Consider the following 19,010-nt stretch of genomic DNA (forward strand, 5'->3'; position numbering starts at 1 on the left):
TCTTTCACACTTACAACCTTGAAATCGATTTGTCACACTTCCAAACAAGTTTAGAATTGGTTCGTATGACTTTCGAGAACTATGTGATTGATCAAACAAGCATTTAATCACAATCATTGGTTTAACGGTTCTACCAAAACATGTTTCGGTTCTACCTTCCATGTGAGTATTGTGCATAGTCACACTAGCTTTCCAAAATTCAGTTGACTAGGTACTAGGATCGGTTCCCCACATATATATGGTATCTAACTTATATGTGTTGCACATGTCCATAGGATCGGTTCCCCTTTGCCTAAAAAGCGTGTTGCACATGTCCATAGGATCGGTTCCCCTTTCTGCTACAAACCTTGTTGCACCCCATACAAGGATCGGTTCCCCTTTGTGATGTACTGCACCTCTTACTAGGATCGGTTCCCCTTTCCCATATTTGGTAAGACATAAAATCACAAACCCGATCATACCATCTCAGGTGATTACTTAAGATCGGTTTCACTAATAAAAGTCATACCAATACATAAGTCAGGCCTTTGTGAATAGTTCTACCAAGAACACAAACAAGTTGTGAGCGGTTATACTCAATCACACATATTGGTTATTCATAAGATTTGCAATGAATAACAAAACCAATAACACCTGGCAATTTCCTTTTCGGTTCACAAACAAGTTTATGAACTTACTTCCTTAGAACACATGTAAAACCTTGTTCCCTATGATGAAATCCTCACCTCATACCCATACATAATCACAATAGCATTCAAATGATTATGGCGTTGTTTTATCTACAAAGTTTAATGGTTAAGCAATAAACCTCGTATTGTATTCCTTAATACTATGTCTATCTAGAGTTCAAATATGCTTCGCAGTTTTGTTTTCAATATGCACAACTTGAAAGATACGTTAGGGAATGAAACAGTTCAAGTCAAATATCACTAACCTCAAGTGGAATGATGATTGTTGTCGTTGTAGCTCCTTACTTCTTCACATCTTCAAGACTTCGCAATACTTGTAATGTCTCATATCCTAATACTTTCAAGCTAACCTATACGAAGTTGACTCTAGTACATAATCAAACGACTCTTAATATGAGTTTTGATTCACTAAAATATGACAACCAAACTTGACATACTAACGCTTGGTGGGTTCAACTGAGCTATGCTCTAATAATCCCCTCCTTTGTCAATTTTAGTGACAAAACTCTTACATCATATGGATAAACAAATTACGAGAATTCATTACACATACGCTTGATTCCCGAATTCAACAACACAGTAAAATGCTTACATTCAATCCTTGAAAATGCAACAACGACATTATAATAACAAAGCTAATACTCCCCCTAAGGAAGATAGGTAGATATTCAATCCGCACGTCTTTGTTATACCACTTCATATGACATGTTACTCCCCATTAGTCTGTGCTTTCACTCTTTCGTTTAGATAAAACGTTTAAGCACCAATGTTCTTTTCCTTAGCGATACCAATAAAATCAATGCCAGTATCACTTGTTTACTCCATATATTTCTCCCCCTTTTTGTCACAAAATGATAAAGAAACGAAAAAATGAAGGACAACACGAAAAGAATCTTACAAATCTCAAAAGACTTGCAACCTGTAGAGTTAGGCACGAGGGTTCTACACATCATGTTCTGATAACCAATATCAGAATCGAAACTACAAGTAGTTTTATTTTGATATGTTATCAAGGAAACAATTGTCCGAAACAATTTTTCCAATTTAGTTTAGCAAAACAAAAACAACTAATCACCTTAGTCCCTTTGCTAAACCGATTGTTCAAAAACAACCGCTTAATTCGATAAGACCAAAACAAAGATAACTCTATTTTTTTCATCAGGTTCTAATTATCCATAAACTTAGACCTTTTAATTTTAAACAAGACAAGTACTAGGTTAGTTAACTAGCATTTCTTGTCAAGGCATTCGATTAGACTTGAATAAGCGAAACCTCACTTCGATAAGTCTAACTAAGATCAGAATTAACTTAGTTTCTCTCATGCAAAATCGAATTGGACTAAAGAACTCATCCCATACACCTTTTATTTCGTTAAGCCATAAATAATTCATACAAACCAACATAAATCAACCTGCATAATTATTCACCTCAACCGGAAGGAATTGAAACAACATAGACATTAAAAGCACCACAATTGCACCGAAATTTTGTAAGCCTAAACAATTGATACACACAATAAAGCAAGATAACAATAGTTTTTCTTAACCGGAACCAATTGAATCACACACATCCACACACAAATCATGGAATAAACATCAATTGTACTGAAATTTTGTTAAGCAAAAGCAATAAATATATATGAAATAAACTCAGGCTTTTCTTAAACATGAAAACAATTAACTAACAAGATTGTTATCTCAAATTTCGCATCCACTTCTCCAATATGATTGCATCTTCGTTCAGGGAGAATTCATATCGAAATATCATCATGTTGTCATCCTTATGCAAAAACAAAAGAATAACAACAACCAACCTTTACCAGAGAAAGGCTGAAAATCGGTTTAAACAATTGCAAGCAAAATTTGAAAACCGTCGAAACACATATGCTTTTATGCTAAACCAAAACCGATTCAACATATTGTGACTTTTTCACATATTGTTTCACCAGAACCCCTCATGATTCTTTGATAAAGCCTAAACATGGGCTAAAACTTGATCCTGCTAAATCAAAAAGTCACCCAAACCACTAGGGTTCACAACATATGAGATCGAATATTAAGGTAGTAAAACCGAAATCAAACATCCCATAAACATACACAGCAATAAGATAAAAGCATTCAAGCACAGGCTATGTAAACCGAAAACTATCACAAGAAAAATTATAAATGAAATTTTTTTTCATAATAGTTTTATATTCATAATAGACTTTATTGAAATAAATCAAAAACTACTGTCTATTTTCCCTTAATCATTGGGAATAACATTCCTTTGGACCAAGTGCTTTTTGTCGCTCTTCTTCGATTATTGATTCTTGATCCCAAAACTCTGATTCAAATTTTTGAATACCTTTAAGAGTTTCTATGTCTTTTCGAGCAGCAAAGCCCGGCTATTTCTGAAAACAGTCAAGTTGTTACCTAAACTTTCAAGGTGAACAAGAAGAGTCTTATTGTTAGAATTTGGAGGAATTCTTTTAACACCTTCATAGTGGGTTTGTACCCCAATCATTTGACTTATATTCTTATTAGTCACAGTATTAGTGCTCATCATCTCGTCAAAAATATTCTCCTCCGACTGATTCGCAGATTTTGGTAATTATGCACGGAAAACTGAGATGTCTCTTAATACCAGAAAATGAGATAGAATCTGATATCTTGATCATTTGGCTGAAAATGATACCGCAAAGATCTATTTGAGTATCCTCTTTTAACAGAAAAAAGATAAATTCTGCAAACGTCTTATCCCAGACTGATTTATCTCTTGTACTTGCAAATATGGTTGCTAAAGCAAGTTTACCGAAAACCCTAAGATGAAGGGGTATATTCTTTGTTGGAAATCTATCATTTTTCCATGCAACCTTCTTTCCAATGAGACATGTTGAAATGGTATCGTGTTCAATTTCAACTCCGGTAATCATGTGATTACTTTCCTCACTGTACTTAATAACATTAGAAATTGTCTTACGATCAATATAATAGATACATCGACCAACAAAAGTCACAAAACTAAGTTTTTGTGATCAACATTGTGTATATTGGCATAAAACACTCTTACCAAATCAGGTGAATATTCTTCAAGATTAAAAAGATTCCACTAGTTTCGGTCTTGAATAAAATTCACTAATCCTTATTTTGGACATCTGGATCAAACTTCTTCTTAGTGGTAAAACCCATTCCCTTAAGTGCTTCGTATTTCCTGAAGCAAGAGCTATCAATGAAAGGTGCAAATTCATGCTTGTTGTCAACACTGTTAGGAAATCTGATTCCATCCATGTTTTCAATTCTGATCCGTTTATTAGCGGATTTAGTTCTTGATTTCCCCTTTTTCATACTTGCGAAAACTTGATATCAAAAACCAGAAATAACTAGTTTTAGGAAATACACTCAAAATCCGAAACCGTGGCTTGTGGGAAACAATTCTGATTTTGTGTCTAGGTCTTTCTTTTGGAAAACCGGTTTTCTATGGACTGGATCCTTATTTCGGGTCGATTCCATGTTTTTGTCCAATAATTGTGTACTCTTTTATTACCAGAATGTGATAATATTACTTGAAATTTATTCAAGAAATTACTAGAGTATACAGAGATAAAATTGAACAAAATATGATATTTGTTAAAAATATCATCAGAATCATAAACCATATAATATTTCAAAAGATCACTTGCTTCATTAAAACAGTTGTGAGGTGCATGAAGCAATCCATTGTTAATAGAAATATTAACTGAAAACACATTCCTCTAAGAATCACATATTTTCCAAAACCGCATTCTAGAAAGCGGAACATTGACATTCGTTGATCTGAAAATGTAAATTTGTATACTTTGGTAGGCCATCCAAAATATATTTAAAATTCTTGATTTTGCCGGAACACGATAGCCGATGTTCATAAAAATCTTAAGCAGAATCTTATGCATTTTCAAGATACGACATGTCTCATATGCCATTGTATCATTGTTACATACCATAATGGTATACAATCCTATGATAGCCAAAGGATCATGTAAGTCACTTAAGACATACATAAGCATTGTTAGAGCACTGATCGGTCGAACTCACATGCGCTGCTATCTCAAGAATGTTTTCCAATATTAGTGATCAAAACTATATGTCTTGATTTCTAGTTTACTTATACTAAGTCTCGGTATAGGATAGTTAAGTGCATTTGAGCTCCAGACTCCATGGCGATCATCTTACAAAGACGAAGAACTACTCGAGGAACAAGTGGAACTTCATCCGACAAAAAGGTATGTGGAGACTTGAACTTATCTGTCGCTCAAAAGTCTATTCTATCTCCTACTCTTAAGACAAAGTCGTTAAAGTATGATAGTTTTCATACATACACATTTGCTATTTCGAGCCGAGTTTACTCGCGTATCTTTTTCTCGAAATATGTGTTGGTGAGCTTTTTCTTTAACCATTTTCATCTTTATCCGTGACGAAATTCATGATGACGTTTCAATCTTGAAAATAGCTTTGATGACGATAATCGTGAATAACGATTGTTATAACATTATAGAAGAATGTTTCAATGATTGAAATATAGAGTTGAGATTACCAACTATGGATATAAGCATATATAGTGTGTTCGCACAATAGTAAATCCATGTGCCGGAAACCAAGTGCGTGCATATGTGTGCATGCGGTATTGGTGAAGGAGACAGGTTGAATATGCGTACCCATACGCGTACCTGCAGAAGTTTTCATACCGAAAATTTCTGCTGAGCTTGTAAGTTTGCAAACTAGTAAACCAGTCACCTTAGGTACGCATACCCGTACGCGTACCGACGGAAGTTTTCGAACCGAAATTTCTGCTGAGTTTGTAAACTCAAATCCGGTAGCTAAGGTACGCATAACCGTATGCGTACCCAAGCTGGTTATTTCTCAAATCGGTAGTTCATGAGATTAAAACAATAAATTATAAGGAATGCAATCTTTGCAAACCGGGGTTATATTGTTCATGAATTGATTCAAGTGAATCAAACTGATTTTGTTTCAATTGTGTCTATGAATAAAGACCTAAGCAATTGAAAAACTCTTGAACTAGTTCTTATGAGTCATTTAAACTAGTTATGAGAAATATGAATACGGTGAATATGAAAGTACTCATATGGCTAACCATTGGTTAACTATTTGTGAACCAACTAAGTGTACACGTTTAGGTACGGTTACTTAAACCTAAATGAATACATTTCATTTGTGTGTGACAAGCTAAGTTTCGATCTAACGGTTGAAAGGTATTAGCTTGGTTGAATCAGGTTTTTCATCTAACAGTAATTATTGAATGCTTCGTTACCAAGCTAACTTGGATTGCAAACCCTAATTTGAAAACTATATAAAGGAGACATCTAGCAACTGGAAAAACTAATCCCCACACCTCCTGTGTGATACTAGTTGGTTTTGCTAGAGTCGATTCTCCTTTAACCTTAGGTTTCTTCTCGAGACCCTGTAGGTTAACGACTGAAAGACTTCATTGGGATTGTGAAGCCAGACGAAACTACTTTCTTGTAGTTGAGCGATATGATCTTTCTATTTTCTATGTACGAGTTCAGTTAAATAATTGACTTGAAATTATATCTCCGATAGGGAAAGATAAAAAAAAAAATCATAAACATCTTCGTCTCATCGTTTGTGATTCCACAATATCTAGTTTCGCTACCATACAATTTAGATTATTGGGAGGTGATTGATAATATTAGGATGTTCTTCGGGAATATAAGTCCAAGTTATCAATTAGTTCCTGTTCACCTTGATTTATCAAAAGACGGAACAAAATTCATAGGTTTATCTGTGGGAGACAGATTTATCTATCATCGTAGACTTTTCTGTGTGATACAGATTTGTTTATCGAAGTCTTCGATTTTTGTTCGTAGAAACTCTTAGTTGTGGGTGAGATCATCTAAGGGAATCAAGTGCGTAGTATCCTGCTGGGATCAGAGACTTAGGGTTCAACTACAGTTCAGACCGAAGTTAGTTTGTAGTAAGCTAGTGTCTGTAGCGGCTTAATACAGTGTGGTGTTCAATATGGACTAGGTCCCGGGGTTTTTCTGCATTTGCGGTGTCCTCGTTAACAAAATTTCTGGTGTCTGTGTTATTTCTATTTTGTATTATATTTTGTTATGTAATTGAAATATCACAGGTTGTGCGTTAAGCTCAATCAGTTATAATATCCAACCTTTGGTGGTTGAATTACATTGATTGACACTTGGATATTGGTCTTTGGTACCATCCAAGTTTATCTCTCTAGTATTTGATAAAGACTCGCATATTTCCATTTGCTTGAGTAAAGATCAAATCGAGAGATAGAGATATTAACTCCATGATATACTTTTTATTGAGATTGAGTCTGATTGTCTAGTCGATTCTCTTAAAAGTATATTAGAGTTAGTCCATACAGATTGCTAATCGAAATTGGTTGAGGTTGTTGTACCCCCGCTTTTTCAATTGGTATCAGAGCAGACAAACACATTCAAGTCCTTACAAGTCTGTGTTTGTAGCGATCTGACTCTATGGACAGAGGTGCTATCTCTATTAACATATCACCAGTATTCGATGACTCTAATTACTTATGGTGGAAATTTTTTATGCGAGCTTTTCTTCAAGCACGTGATTTTCAATCATGGGTATATGTAGTTAATGAATATGATGCTCCCGTTATGGCAATAGGAAATGTAAACGTTCCCAAGAATATTGGTGAATATAGTCCTGCCGAGATACTTGCTGCAAAGCAAAATTCCGAAGGTTTGAATGCCATCATACATGCCATTACCCCAAATCTTCAGCACCATGTGTCAAATTGCACTAGGTCTAAAGATGTGTGGGAAATCTTAGAAACCATATTCGAAGGTAATACCAGTGAAAAGGAATCTAGGCTTCAAAACCTTAATTCCGATTGGGAAAACCTTCGTATGGCAGATGAAGATTCATTTGATGAGTGTAATCACAAAGTGTCTGAAATTGTTAATGCATCTTTTGCATTGGGTAAGACTATTCCTGAAAAGGACATTATGATGAAAATTCTCAGATCGCTGCCATCTAGATACGACTCTAAGACGCATGTCATCGTTGAGGGAAATAACCTTGATACACTTTCCAGAAACACTCTGATAGGAAAGTTAAAAATTCTTGATCTTGACACAGCCAGAACGTTCGCGCTCAACGATGTGACCAAAACAGGTGTATTCTCTCACTTGTCTTGGGTAGATGAATGTTTCTCCAATCATGACGATCTTGATAAATCACTGATAATCAGAAAGGTCAGGGATTTGATAAAGAGGAGGAATAGATGTGATGAATTTCCATCTTCAGTTAATGCTTCAGATGATTCAATAGAAGATAAATCTACTCTGGATGTCTCAGATGAGTCTACTACAGATCCTCTCTCCACTTCAACTTCTGATTCAGAACTTGAGTATGACACGAAGTTCATTTCTGGAATGAACTCTGTTTTTTTTAGGTTTTTATATGGAGTTCATTTCTGGAATGAACTCTGGTTTTTTTAGGTGATTTCTGAAAGAATAAGTAGAAGTTAACAGGAGTTCATTTTGACGAATGAACTGCTATAAAAAAATAAGTAGAATTTAACACGGAAGGATAATTTTGTCCATTTAATATTTTTAGATAATTATGGACCAAACAGTAAAGGTGTTTTCTCAAAGGACCAAACTGACACAGACCCACCTAAAAAAGGACCAAACGATATTTTTCCCTTTTTTTAAAGAATTTTAAGGCTTCCGTGTGAAATTTTTTATTGTTCCAAGTAGTTTTTATTTGCCCGTCAATTCAAAATAATTATTACGTGTCAAAAGAATGTACATTTTTAGGCAAAATTGCTAATGGGGTACCGTTTTGCCTGAGGATGTACTAATATACATCTATGACAAAAAAACAATTGCCTTAAGGTTGGTACACCCCCAACCAAAATGGTACCTATTAGAGCTTTGTTTTCACAGTCCATCGAAACCACAAATTTATTAAAAATGAATGATTTAGGTCAAACACTAATCTTGTGAAAATTGACAGAAGGAAATTTCTTAAAGAGTTTCTCTAACAAATTCAATGCTTGTTTATCATTATTTTTATTGGAAAATCGAGCAAGAAATAGTTATTCTTGTTGCAAAACAGATACCCGCCATAAAACAAAAAGTTATGAGGTCTTTCCATCTGAAAGTTGACAATTTTTTTTTTACTTTGACTTGATTTGACAGTCATGGTGAGTTGAGTAACATATCTTACTACTGTACTCCCGATACTTGCGTCACGTCATAATTCCTTGAAACTGTTCCGACTACATTCGGTAGTTTTTTAAGCAACGGTCGTTTTTCAAATTTTCAAAATGTGCATCTCAACACCTACCCGAACGAGTGAGAAACCAGTGTCATTTTCCAATGAAACGAATCATTTGAGACAGGTCACACAAACTAATGGTGTTTGTTTGTGTAGGGATTGAGATTGGTGTTGACTGTTGACGGCTAACAAGCATAGTCTATATCCGCCTGGCTAGAAAAAGGCGATTCCAATTTAGGAAAGTCTTGTATGGACTCAATTCTGTAGGCTGAACACTAACCTTATGTCAGACCTCATAATTCCTTATCTGCTTTAAAGAACTGGTGAAAAAAAGATCAATTTGTTGACAGAAACAAACTCTTGAACCATTCCTGTATATCTTGAAAGTTGGCAATGAACCACCCAGTAACCCCTTCCAATTTTTGAATGCATGGGTGACTCAACATCCACCTGTACTCATCTATTTTGTGCCATAATTGCTCATTTGAACGACCCAAAACAGTCTTACTAGCCAATTTTTTTAGAACGATTTTTTGGAAACTACTCAAAAAATGGGGGATTACTCTCAAGTTTTTGGGTGGTTATTGGTAGTAATTTCCAATCATCCCTTATCTGATTTTTTTAAATACCTACTTTACCCTTAATGATTAATTTAATTAATGTGATGATTAATTAGTGATTAGTGAGTTATATCAGTAGGATTGTTTTGTTATAACATTATTATTGAGAGATAAGAAGAAGAAGAAGGAAATATGAAGAAGAAGATGGGTAAACCCAAAAAATCTTTTTTTGAGTTTAGTAATTATGATTTGAGTGATTCATGAGATGATACTTCAGAATCAGAATCAGAATCCCCTTCACCTCATTGTGTATTTGTCAATAGTTCTAATGATCCAAATATGAGTTATTTGTTAGATGATGAAAACTTTTTTCCCCAATCTCAAGCTAACCAAACAAATGATGGATTTCATCAGCCACAACCTGAAGATGAAGCTATGGGTACTCAAGTATGCCTCATATTTAGTTAATGTAGCTTGAATTGTGCAAAAATTTGGTCAAACTCAAAATTTGTGGAAAAAAATCGGTGAGGTCAACCTAGTTCGGTTACCAAATTTAGCTTGCGAGGTAACCGAACCGTTCTTAATGTATAGTTCGTTTACTAAATTGAGCAGACGCAGGTAACCGAACTACATGTTAATGGTGGTTTTTTAGAGTTCGGTTACAGTGCATTGTTCGGTTGAGTAGATATCAGCACTTTTGATACCGAACTTTCTGTTCGGTAAGGTCGCATAAAAATATAAATACAGCGTTTCTAACCGAACCTCTGAGTTCGGTTTAGTCGAATTTTTCAGTTTCATTGCCGAACTTGTACATAGAAAATCTAAAGATCGAGTTCGGTAAGACCCCAATGTATTTCTGTAAACTACACTACCGAACGTTGTATTCGGTAGGGTCGATAAAAAAGTTTACATTACCGAACTTGTAAGGAATTTTTTTATGGTATTGACGTTGTGCTATTACTTGTAGGTTCCATGTGATCCAATAGAACCAATGGAAAACCAACCTTCCCCAGTTGGTATTTTGTACGATGACACATCCCATCACTACATGAATGACTTGGTATTCCCAAATCCAGAAGATGCAAAGAGTTGGGCTAGACAACATGCACAAAAAGACATGTGTGTATTAGTATTGAATGGGAGAGAAAGCAAAACTCGGTTTGAAATGGTTTGTGAGAGAAGCGGTGATCCCGATAAAAAGCCACAAGAGGAAGGGTTATGTTTATAAGACAAATAGGAAGAACAAAACTTTCTCAAAGAAAGATTAATTGCCCATTCAAGCTTGCATTTAATTACAACGAAGATAATGGTGGATGGGTTCTCTACAGGGTTATGGAAGGTTGTCATAATCATCCTCGTCCGGAGCATCTTGAAGGACATTTCATGGCGGCAAAGCTAACTCCTAAAGAGATGGACAAGGTAGCTAAAATGAGGACAATGGGTATTTCACCGGTTCAAATGCTCCAAATGCTAAAGGAGGATAACAAGGATAACCACTCATCTTTGTCCTCATTTACAATGCAATTGAGACAATTAGAAGGAAGGAATGGAGAGATATACAAGTAATGCAACAATTGATGTTAAAATGATTTCGTCAAATCCTTCACCCCTTAGTCGATACTGCCTTACAATACGAAATAAAGCCATAAATTCCACAACTCTATCTCTAATATTTCCAAATCGAATGAACAAAGCTAGATGATCACGGTTATAAGGGTTTGTTGTGCCGGAGATGAATTTCTCATGAATTTTACCCCAATAACTTTGACTCATAATACCATTCATTCTTCGTTCTTCACCCCTCTTTGGATAGTATAATATGTAGTTTCTGCAAAGAGAAAGATCTTCATAATGTAAATTTAGGAGTAGTACCTGCCATTTGTAGGAAATTTTGTAACAAAATGTTAACTATGAAACACCATATATATACCACTTGGGTGTATAACGGCCATAAAATTAGCTGTTACTTGATATATAGTACATAAATCTAAAATTATGTACTATATTTGTGTCAGCTAAAGGACATTTAAATTTCAAAATTACAAGTTCGGTTAGGAGAGAAAAACTTGTGATCCAACCGACCTCCGATTTCGGTTACATGACAAATACAAGTGGTCACCGAACTATTTTGTGGACGCTCACAGCCAAACTAAGCATATATACGATTCCAAAAACACTCCAAAACAAACCTAAGAGTTGGTCTGTGTGATTTCTGCATCAAGAGAATGAGTTTTCCAACATGTGCAATGGCAAAAATTTGAGTCTCCAGAGAACATTTCGGTGACCTAAGAAATAATGGTCTGCTAACCGAACTGCGAGTTCGGTTACAAGACAAATACAAGTGGTCACCGAACTTTTTTGTGGAGGCTCACAGCCAATCTAAGCATATATAAGATTCTAAAAATACTCCAAAACAAACCTAAGAGTTGGTCTATGTGATTTCTGCATCAAGATAATGAGTTTTCTAACATGTGCAATGGCAAAAATTTGAGTCTCCAGAGAACATTATGGTGACCTAAGAAATAGTGGTCTGCTAACCGAACTGAGAGTTCGGTTACAAGACAAATTATGTTTTTCTAACCGAACTAATATCATATGGATGAAGGCTAACTGCTTCAGCCTATAGGAAAGTTCGGTGACCCGTGAAAATGTTGCGAGGCAACCGAACTATGACTTCGCTAACCTGGTAGAATTTTACCAGGTAACCGAAAAAAGAGTTCGGTTACAAATTTAAAAATTACAGGTCACTGAAAACATACTGTATTTCAACATTTCAGTCTTATAACATTGAAAACACAAACCCAATAAAAATTGAAAAAAAAAACAAGGCTCTAAAACAAATATAAAAGTGTTATACATACCAAACTAAGAAAATCTCAAGTAATTGTTTAAAACACACAAACATACCAAATTAAATCATACGAAATCCATAACTAAGATGTCTTTTGAAACTAAAATCATACGAAATCACTAACGACCAGTTTTACGACCTCTCTTGCCACCTCCTTGTTTACCACGAGTTTTAGGTCGAACTTCCTCATCACTTGTGGTATCATCTCCTTGATCAGTTTCCTCCACAGCGCGACTTGAACCTTCTCCTTGTTGTCGACCCCTTTTACCACCTCCTTGTTTAGCACGAGTTTTAGGTCGAACTTCCTCATCACTTGGGGTTCATCTCCTCCACCGGTTTCGTCCACAGCGCGACTTGAACCTTCTCCTGGTTGTCGACCCCTCTTCAGTTGCTTAGACCTACTTGGATCCACCATTCTTTTAGTTATAAGACCCTCCCACTGCTTGTAGTAGGTGGTTTGTTCCTTAGTCTCCATCGACTCTCCACTTTTGATTTTAGCCATCCATTTCTTCAACAATTTCGAACCCTTCAACACCTAATTCCAATTTTAAGCACAAGTAAATATTTTTTCAATAGTTTGAAACAACCGAAAAGTATAAGAGAAAGAAATTTTCTTACCATATTATCCCATAACCTTTTTGCTTCTTCTCCACAAATAGGCATATCCTTCTGAGCTCTCTTAGCCTCCCTCTCCTTTGCCTTTGCCTTTGCCTTTGCCGCATCAGCCTTAGCTTGTTGTTCTTTATTTATCACAAAAGGATGACTAATTTCTTCATAAAACTCCATATAATCTTCCTCACATGCATTTACATCTCCCTCACAAGATACCAAATCACCTCTTGGTATGTGGTAGTTAGTAAGTGCATTACAATGTGCTACTGCAGGAGTTGGTTCATGATTTGGCTCAAAATACTTCTCGGTGTTCTTTGGTCCTTGAACCATCAAAGTGAAATTTTCTTTCTCCACGTAGGGATCCATTTGGATGCAACAAAGTTGTCTTAGTATTCTCCTTGGATTATATATTGCGTAGCCGTTAGGATACCAAATTGGTTCATAGTAAGGCGTGACGCTAGAAAAAGCATTCAAGTCGTCTTCATCTACAGAGACATCATCGGGTACGGCGTATGGGTGAAATACCACATCGTTCACGGTAAGTTTATCCAATTTCTCCCTCAACGAAGTCAACTGCTCTTCTTTAGACTTCTTTCGTGCATCCAAAAACAACCATTTTCCTGCTGTAGGTTGGTCATAGGGATAAGGGTCTTTTTCCCTAACCAATCCCAATTTAGGGAAGTGGTCGTAAATCCAAACCTATGCGAAAATACGAAAATACCACGTACATGAAAATTGAATTGGAAGCAGAAAAATTTTGTGAATAATTTGCTAATTAACAATGTAGAAAAACTCACCTGAACAAGAGTTAAGTAACCTCCAATTTGATTACACTTAATCCTCGACCCTTTGCTCATCTCTTCTAAAACAAAAGCAAGCACACCAGTGGCCCAAGAGTTTTTGTTCATCTCATCGAGATGCTCCAAAAGCTGTAGATAATGTGCATCCACCCTATTTCCAGAAGTGTCGGGGAAAATGACAGTTCCTAGCATATATAACCAAAAAGCGGTGACATGATGCCTAAGGGTCTCCCTGTCCATCACCAACTTTCCTTTCTCTACCTTCTTTTTTGTCCCTCCAAATGTTTCCTTCAATTTTACCAACTTGAACTTCTTGACCTTCTTCTTCAATGTTCCATTTGCCTCTCTTGGATTATACTCATCTCCACGTTGAGGGGACCTCACAACACGTCTAAACTCACATTGAGACTTTCTTGCATCCCATCCTAGACATTTTAGAGCCAAATATTCAAGAGCTTCATAACTCATTGAGGGGTTGTAGCCTTCTCGAAGACATTTACCTTCCACTGGTAAGCCGGTGATATTATGGCAATCATCGGGAGTAATTCCCATCTCACCGAATGGAAGATGCATAGTATATGTCTCGGGATAATGCCTCTCGAGAAATGTGGATACGGCAACAATGTCAAATTCCACATGTGCTAACTCAATAGCTCTTCATAATACACATTATTTAACCTTGGCTACAAACTCGTCACACTCCAAAGAAAGATCCCATGTGGACGCCTTTTGACGTTTAATAAGACGAACTGCATCGTTATGATCCTACGAAAAGAACATAACACTATTAATACTTGACGAAACACTATTAATACGAAAAGAACGTAACACTATGAACTTAAAGAATACCTTTGTCGCATAGATCTTTGCAGACCATGAGTGTTTGTAGCCAAACAATGTTGTCCCTCCATCATTTGGAGTACCATAAGTTGGGTCCACTGGTGGCAAACACAAATCAAGATGGGGAATGTGTGAGTATCATTTGCTAGGCAGCTTCAGCTTCTTTTTCTCTTTAACAGGAACAATTTCTTGCTCTTATTCATCATCATCCTCTCCCTCTTCTCCATCCTCTTCCTCTTCTTCTTCATCATCATCCTCTCTCTCTTCTCCATCCTCTTCCTCCTCTTCATCGTCTCTTTCCTCTCCTTCCTCTTCCTTCTCTTGCCCTTCTCCTTCTTTGCCGGGTTCTAGTTCTTCTTCTTCTACATTTCCTTGATCTTCATTTCCTTGCTCTTGTTCAACCTATTCATTTCCTTGGCCTTCATTTCCTTGCTCTTCTTCATCATCATTCTCTTATTCAATAACATTATCAATTGTATTTTCCATCACCTCTTCATTGACATCTTGGATTACATCACGAACATTATCTTGGTTGACTTCCAGTAACAATCCCCCTCCACGTTTAGCATTTGTGGCACCACGTTTTCGGAAATCTAAATGTTTTGCTCCACGAGGGGTGGGAGTTTTCAAATCCTCATCTAGTTGTAGTCTCAATCTTTTTCCTTTGTTCCTAATGAACAAAAACCAAAGTATTAGCTAAACATAAGAGAATATTGTGTTATCAAATCAAACAGAACTAAAGAATAAAGTAAACACAACACTTGTGATTAGCAGACTATAGTTCGGTTACCAAATTTTTTTTTGCATCGTAACCGAACTGCATATTTCAAAAGTTCGATTAGCCATAAAAATTATCGACAAAACCGAACTCATTCTTAACTTTTGAAAATTTTGGTTCGGTTACGAGAGTTTATTTTTGCGAGCACACCGAACTAAATATTTCAAAAGTTCGGTTAGCAAGAGAAATTATCGACAAAACCGAACTCATTCTTTCAAAGGAAAAATTGAGTTCGGTGACGAGAGATTTTTTTTTCGAGTAGACCGAACTGTGTAGTCCGGTCACCAGATATTTTTCAATTTTTTTGCGAGCACACCGAACTGTTCTTATTTTTGGAGTTCGGTTAGCAATTCTAGGGTTACACAAAAAATTCTCCTAGCCGAAATGTCTACTGTAACTACCATTTTCAATGGGTTTTGATGATTTCTAATCGATTTCTTCAACAAATAACGAATTGAAAATAATGGGTATGAAGGAAATTACCCGCGGATTTGCATTACACTTGAATCAGATTTCTTGGTTGTTGTTGGATGATTGATTTTGCCTCTAAACGGTGGTTCAAGTTCTTTTTGAAGTAGCAATTGTTTTGGGAGATTCACTATAGGTGGGAGTCCCGGACTCAATCCTGGAAGTCTGGGTGTTTACTTGGCACGCATTGCTTATGCAGATTGATTAATCGACAATTAACATCGATGTTGACGAAGAAGAGGAAAAGAGGAGGAGAAGAAGAAGAAGAAGAAGAAGAAGAAGAAGAAGAAGAAGAAAAGAATAATCAGTTTTGAAACTGATTTTAAGTTTTTATTAAGATTTTAATTATGATTTAATTAGTGGATTAGATTAGTGGGTAGTGGGTTAGATTAGTGGATTATTAGGGTTAGTTATAACCTTAATTAGAATAAGGACAGATTAGTCTTCTCTAATCTTTTAGGACACCCTTTCTAATGTAGGGTGGGCATTTGTATCACAAAGTGGTCCCCACCTTTTTTGAGCAGTCCCCAAAAAAATCATTCATTTTTTAGTGGATTTCATGGCGCTTCCGTGTGGGATTTATCATACTTCAAAGTAGTTTTTATTGGCCCATCAATTCAAGATACGTTTTTTAGGGTCCATCAAAACAACAATTTGTTAAAATGACTGAAATCAAACACTAACCCTTGAGAAATTTGACATAAGGATATTTCTTCATAAATAGTTTCTCTAACAAATTCAATGTTTGTTTATTATTATTTTTGTCCATCAACACCACGATCTGTTAAAAATGATAAAAAAAAGATACACTATTCTGATTTGAATGAATTGAAATTTGTTGATTGATAAAAGAAAATAAAAAGTGATAAAAAAACAAACGCTAATCTTGAGAAAATTGGCAGGGTATTTGGTTCTAGAAGTGTCCGTTCAACATTTTTTTCTTTTGATGCACTAGACTTGTGGTCTCTAACAAACTCCTCGAATTGCTTTCCCATCAACTTAGCTGCTGGACATTTAAATTTAACTAGGTGCAAATGATTTCGCGTTATGTGACATCCTCATTTGGCATTTGGTTCCTCCCATTGGTTAAATAATTGAAAAAAAAAATAGAAAAAAAAATGTCCCTTAGTTTTGATCTCAAACACACACGAGTAACCTCAAAGTGACCTCTTTTAAGCATACGCATACCCACACGGGCCCAACAAAGTAACGCCCGACACCATACTTAAAATTTGATGCAGCGTGCTCATCAGTATACATGATTTTTTTTTGGGATTTTTAACAAACTGCCACACTTGCAAATCCCGATTCAAGAAAATGCCACCGTTGTTTTCAGAGTTTATTAAATGCCACAACCGTTAGATATTCCGTCAGGGCCCATTAACTCGGTCTATAATCATTGAAAAAGTCAATACAACGTGTCAACATTACCTAACTACCCTTGAATTCGTGTTGGTCCAAACTCGACAATGACTCACACTATTAGGTCGATTTGAATCAGTCACAAGAAGCAACATTACCTAACTACACTTGAATTCTCTTTCTCTTTCCTTTCTTCTCTTCCTTCTCCTTCTTCTTTTTCTCCGGCGTTCCAGAGATGAAATCTCTGTTGAGAAAACCTTGCAGAAAATTAGTGAAACCAATCAACCGAGTGTGGTGCTGATGAGTTCATAGTTGGGTTTGGTTAGAATCCACGATTGAGTTGAAGCGAAGTGTTTCTGTGAAGGTTAGAGTTTGATGTTGAGTTTATTTGGAATTGATAAGCTAAACGGGATGTTAACAGATGAAGATCAAAGGGTTATTGCTAAATTGAAGTTGTAGTATTGTCTTGAAGAAGAATTGAGATGTTAATGAAATTTTGAAGAAATTAGGGTTCCTGAAATGAATTTCGAGATTCAATTAAGGGTGAATAAGAAGGAATTAAAGGATGGGTTGAATAGATTGGAAGATTTTGATGGATGAATTGAGTTTGATTGAGAGAATAGAATATTTGGGAATTGAATTAGGGTTGGTTAAGAACTGATGTTGATGGATGAACTGAATTGAGGGTTTAGATGATTAATTGGAGGTGGGTTTGATCTGAATTGAGAGTTACGATTGGAGACTAGCTTAAGTTCAATAGTTAGAGTTTGTATTTGGAACTCAGATGAATTATGAAGTTATCTGGGATGAACTGGCTGGTGCTTGAGTAAATGAGTTTGAGGTAATTGTTCTTCTCTATGAATTTTGTTTAAGTTATGCAGTTTTGTTGTTGAATTTATGGACGTATCTATAGACAGTGAATTGAGATGGATAAGATGAGTATGGTGGTTATGACATGAAGCCATGATTACAGTTTAGAATTTAGGGTTTGAATGTATGTTGTTGGTGTTGTCTATGCAGATGGAAGCACTGGTGGAATTGAGATTTAACAGAAGGAAAGACAAATTTGAAGCTCCTGTTGTTGTTGACTGATCGAATGGACATTAAGCTCACTGCCATGGAATGAATGGGTCTGTGATAAAGAGGGGTTTTGAGTTGAGGTAGTGATTCATAGGCATGGTCCTAGTAGTGTTGTGAGATGATTGTGTTGTGAATGTGTTTGAGTTTGAGTTATGGGTTGCAGAGAAGAATTTAGGGCTCAAGATAGAAATTGAATGTGTTTGTGTTAGATTGAATCATTGCAGGGACACGATAAGTTTATTGGATGTTAGAGAACTGAAAAGAATGAAGCAGCGATGGAAGTATAGATGAATGTTAGGAATTTGCAGGGAAAATGGCTGAAATTTGCCTGAGAAAAGCGCAGAAAACAGCTGAAACTCGACTCGGTACCGGCGATGGCTTATTCTGGTTAGCACGATGACCGACCCAACCAGCCAACTCAGACCGACAATGACTTACACTGTTCAAAATAAGGAATGAGTTTGGTGAGTTGGTGATAGATTTGAGGGTGTATATGTCTTTTACTAAGCTGGATAAATGCCACCTATGCACTAACTGATGGCAACAATTTTTTTGGATGGAAAAGGTCAAACGTGTGGCATTAAATAAACTCTGAAAAAAAACGGTGGCATTTTCTTAAACTGCAAATTGGAAGTGTGACACTTTATTAAAATCCCCTTTTTTTTTCCTTTTCTTTTTTTTTAAAAAAAAT

The sequence above is a fragment of the Papaver somniferum genome, chromosome 7, assembly GCF_003573695.1.
Source record: "Papaver somniferum cultivar HN1 chromosome 7, ASM357369v1, whole genome shotgun sequence".
In the NCBI taxonomy this organism is placed as follows: domain Eukaryota; kingdom Viridiplantae; phylum Streptophyta; class Magnoliopsida; order Ranunculales; family Papaveraceae; genus Papaver; species Papaver somniferum.